This window comes from Rattus norvegicus, chromosome 15 (assembly GCF_021556685.1).
Source record: "Rattus norvegicus strain SHRSP/BbbUtx chromosome 15, alternate assembly SHRSP_T2T, whole genome shotgun sequence".
Taxonomy (NCBI): Eukaryota; Metazoa; Chordata; class Mammalia; order Rodentia; family Muridae; genus Rattus; species Rattus norvegicus.
In genome coordinates, this window is record NC_141548.1 from 68,823,607 (window position 1) to 68,828,628 (window position 5,022).

Sequence of the window (5,022 nt, forward strand, 5' to 3'; positions counted from 1 at the left end):
ATGCTTTAAGGACATTTGAAATTCCTCTGCTGAGAATTCTCTGTTTAGATCTGTACTGTATTTTTTAATTGGGTTATTTAGTTTTTTTGATGTCTACTTTCTTGAATTCTTTATATATTTTGGAAATTAGATATGGAGTTGGTGAAGATCTTTTCACATTCTGTCCTATTTCACATTTTGTCCTATTGATAGTTTCCTTTCCCTTACAGAAGTTTTTTCAGTTTCATGAGGTCCCATTTCTCTCTTTCTTTTTATTTTGTACTGATTATGAGTTTCACATCATTCAACCAGTTCTGCTCATCTCATTCTTATCTCTAAGCATGCTCATTTAACAAGTCTATGTCTTGTAGTCTCCCCTCAAAATAATACACACACACACACACACACACACACACACAGAGAGAGAGAGAGAGAGAGAGAGAGAGAGAGAGAGAAGAGAGAGAGAACAAAGCATAGAAAAACATCTCATTGTGGAAGCTGTAGTATGTCACAGTGTGTCCCAAGTATATCCCTCTGTCTGTACATCTTCACTTGCAAATGTTCGTTGCAATGAGGTCTGGTTCGGGGTCTCTGGCTTCTATAACAGCATCAGTGTTGGAGTCTTACCTGAACTCCTCCTAGATATTCTGTTGTTGCTCTTTGTTATGGAGATTGTGCAGCTTTAGACCAGCAGGACTGGCCCTTTCACGCATCCCAACCAATTGCAATTGATGTAGATGGGGTGAGCCAATTCTGAGCCCTGAATCTGGACCTGGGTGATAGCTGAGCTGGTCAGTCTGCCAGCTCCTTTATCTGCACCACCAAGGTGAGCTCTCCAGCACTGCTCTGGGTGCTAGACCACCCATTACCATTATCGGCAGGAGGCAGGGTCAGCTCTCTGGCTCTCATGCCCTAGAGCTGACTCTCCCTTGTCTCAGCCATCATGACCAGCTCCATTGTGTTGCTCAGGTAAGGTATAGAGAGCCTGGTCTCCCAAGTGTTACAGCCAGTGAGGGGACAAGACTTTCCCTCCTGCTCTCATGCCCTCAGGACCAGCTGCCTGTCCCCCTATAACAACTTGAAGAGGGGGAGGGGAGGCATCACCATTCACCTCACAGCAGAGAAGTGTTAAAACCAGGCCTCCCTTGCTCTCACCCAAGTAACCAGCACTACTGTGTTACCCAGGTGAGGTACAGGTGAGAGCCTGCTTGCTTGAGAGCATCTCCCCACCCTCCTTCCCTGCCCCACCCAGGTCTTACAGCAGAGGAGTGGCAGGACCAGATCTCCCATGCTTTTGCTCTTGGGGCCAGCTCACTTGCAGCACCTCCACCAGTATCAGCTTTGCTGTGCGCTCCAGGATTGGTACATGGCCCGCTCTTCTGAGTACTGCATCGACTTAGGAGCAGAGGGCTAGCTCTTCCACACTCATGACCCTGTGGGTACCAATTCTGAGTCAGCTCTCCCACACTCATACCCTGGCACCAGCTCATTCACACCTCTGCCAATAGGGCCAGCTTGGCTGTGCTGCCTGGACTGGCTCTCCACTGAGCAGTCACTGATGAAAGGTGGGACCAGCCCTCCAAAGCACTGCAACCAGTGAGAGACAGGACCAGTTCTGCACAGCCCCTAGTCAGCCACACGAGCCCTAGTGACTGTCCCAACTAGGGACATCCCTATGTTCTCTAGCAGTAATACAAGCCATAGACATGGACACTGACGTGGACATCAACCCCCGCTGTTGCTTAGCCATGGATTTAGACATGGCCCTCACTGGCAGCTCAGGCTGGGACCTCATCATAACCCCAGGTGGCAGGGCTGGCCACTCACAACAAATTACTCCTCTCCATCCTCCGGGTCTCTAGTTCCATCTCTCTTCACAATGCTCAAGCTTCTCTCCTTCTCTTTCTTGCCCCTTTGTCTGCACATTGTGTTTTTGTCTAACACCAGCCTCTACATGCGTAGGGAAGGTCTGTGGATGGAATGGAGGTCTGCAGGTCTCTGTCTTCTTCCTCCCTCACTGAGCTGTGTGGTGGTAGATGAGACTCTGTGTGTCTGCCTCCAGCATGGGCAGTGGGGCAGGTCTGTGGAAGTTTTTCCCCACACCATATGGCATCACAGAACAAAAGTCTCCAGGTTCCTCTTCATTCGCTGCGATGCCTGGATTTGGTTTGCTTTGATTTTTATGTGTTCTAGGAATAAAACGGCCTTTTCCACCAAGTCAGGCATCAAGCTAGGATGAACAAAGGACTTCTATCTGCCCTGCCTCTGACCAATGTAAGAACACCACTATCGAGGTGTCTCTTTGCCTGTTGCCAGGAGGATGAGGTCCCATTTATTAATTGTTTTTTTGTGCCTGGGCTATTGGTGTTCCGTGGAGAAAGTTGTCTCCAGTGGCAATGAGTTCTAGACTATCCTCCACTTTATTTTCTATCAGATTCAGCGTTTTTGGTCTTAAGTTGAGGTCTTTGATTAACTTGGACTTGAGGTATACATCTATTTGCATTCTAGTACTTCCAGTTAAAACAGCACCATTTGTTGAAGAAGCTTTCTTTTTTTCCATTGTATATTTCTGGCTTCCTCTTCAAAACATCAGGTGTCCATAGTGTGTGGATTTACATCCATGACTCCAATTAAATTCCATTGATCAACCTGTCCGCTTGATGCCAACATTGTGTGGTTTTATTACTATTGCTCTACAGTGCAACTTGAAATCAAGGATGGTGATACCGCTAGATGTTCTTTTATCATATAGGATTGTTTCACTTAGCCTGTTTTTTGTTTGTTTGTTCATTGGTTGTTGGTTGATGCATTTTTCCATATGAAGTTGATCTTTGACAGGGGCAGGCTAAGGGGGCATGTAAGGGTGTTCCTGGGAAAGGAGACTAGGAATAGAATAGATTTCTCTGGTGGACTGGAGGCTGGAGAGGATGGGAACAGGAGGGATCAGGTGAAGGGAGAGAATACTGGGATAGATGGCTGAAATTGGGGGCATTTCAAGGGCGTGGTAGAAGTTTAGTGCAATGGAAACTCCATGAAATCTATGAAGGTGACACTAGCAAAGACCTAGTAATGGTGGGCACAGGGCCTGAACCAGTAATCCTCTGTAACCAGGCGAGGACTCAGGTGGATGGATTGGGACACCAGCCTGCCACAGAACCTCCCACACGCACAGTTTGTCGTGCCTCCATGATGTGCTAGGACCAAAGCCTACCACATTCCTCATCAGAGAGATCACAGAGACTTCTTTCTGCAACCAGTGGGAGCGGATGCAGAGGCCTACAGACAGATGTAGGCAGCGCTCAGGGAGTCCTGCACAGGAGGAGAAGGAAGAGGGAGAAAAGGAGGAGGGGAGTAGAGGAATTGTATGAGCCAAAGGGATCTAGGACACCACAAGTACATAGTCCACAAAATCAACTGAACTGGACTCAAGTGGGCTCCTAGAATCAGGGAGCCAGTTTGGGTCTGACCTAGGTTTTCTGCATATATGTTATGGTGTAGCATGGTGTTCTTGTGAGACTCCTAAAAATGGAGCAGGAGCTGTCTCTGACTCTTTTCCCTGCCTCTGAGACCCCTTTTCTCCTACTGGGTTGCCTTGTCCAGCCTTGATGTGAGAGTATGTACCTAAACATATGGTAGCTTGTTATGTCATATTTGGTTGCTGTCCCTGGAATATCTGCCGAGGAGACCTTTCTCTATGTGAAGGAGGCATGGATCTGGAGGAAAGGGAAAATGTGGGGGAGGGACTGGGGGTGGGTGGAGGAAGGGGTGTAATATATGAGAGAAGAATATGTAAAAGGGGAAAATGATTTTTATTGAAGTTAACTTGTATGCCTTTAAGTGATTTTTAAAAAAAAAAGTAGTTGTACATTTCACTGTATTGATATATAATAAAAAATACCGAACCATTCACTTACTAACAAGCATTAAAAATGTTTTTGCATGTCCCAAGGATCGCTGTTACCATAAACATACAGTCTAAACCTTAAAGCACTGATTGGTGCTTATGCTTACATATGAAATAGATTCCCAGAAGGCGAATGGCTAGGGTGTAAATATATATATATATATACTGTGTTTGTTTCTTCTAGATTTAACCAGATAGATTTCCCAAAAGGATGTTAAGTAGTGATATAAGTATAATAAAGTAAGAAAGTTCCTTACAAGAATGGGTGTGTGTGTGTGTGTGTGTGTGTGAGAGTGTGTGTGTGTGTGTGTGTGTGTGTGTGTGTGTGTGTGTATGTGTGTGTGTGTAGGCAGAGTCTCCTATAGCTAAGATTGACCACAAACTTGCTGTGTAGTTCAGGATGGATTTGAATATCTGATTTCCTTTTGTCTACAGTAATTTGGTACTGTTTATGAATCTTAAATTGTTTTCAGAGTGAGAGGATCAAATTATATTTCACTGATAATGTAATTGGTTATTGTTGTATATTAGATCATTTGAATTTAATTTCATGGTCTTTTTGGTCATTAGATTTGTTTGGGGTATTTTTTCCATTGATTTTATATTCTTTGACCATTTTGAATAACCAAAAAAATGAAGAATGTGGGGGGGGGTTGGAAGAGGGGGAAGGGTGGGGGAGGGGAACACTCTTATAGAAAAAGGGGAGGGGGATGGAATAGGGGACTTATGTCTGGGAAACCGGGAAACCTGGAAAGGGAATAACATTTGAAATGTAAATAAAAAATATTCATTTAATAAAACCAATTTGGATGGAGACAGGAATTGCTTTCCCATGTAGTCTAACATGGATTCATCACATTAGTAAAATATTAGTATAGAAATGATTAAACTGATTTTAGGACAGAATAATCTCCAAAAATAAATCCAAATGTATGTGTTTGTTAGTTTCTATTCTATTACTGTGAAGAAACACCACAACCAAGGCAGATTACAGAGGAAGCATTGAATTGTTGGCTTACTTAAAGTTTCAACAGTTAGTATATGACACTCAAACCCAGGGCATTGCAGAAGACAAGACAGGTATGATGTTGAAGAAGTGGCTGACAGCTCACGTGTGGTTTCCACATTGCAGGTAGAGA

At 44.4% G+C, this 5,022-nt stretch overlaps 1 non-coding gene across 1 annotated transcript; it reads right to left on the bottom strand.

The window, feature by feature from the left end:
• Positions 1-2,159: 2,159 nt before the first annotated feature.
• On the bottom strand, positions 2,160-2,300 carry LOC120097230 (small nucleolar RNA SNORA48). The gene has a single exon (XR_015639187.1). It is a non-coding gene; the product is annotated as a small nucleolar RNA SNORA48 (small nucleolar RNA).
• Between the last annotated feature and the right edge of the window lie 2,722 nt (positions 2,301-5,022).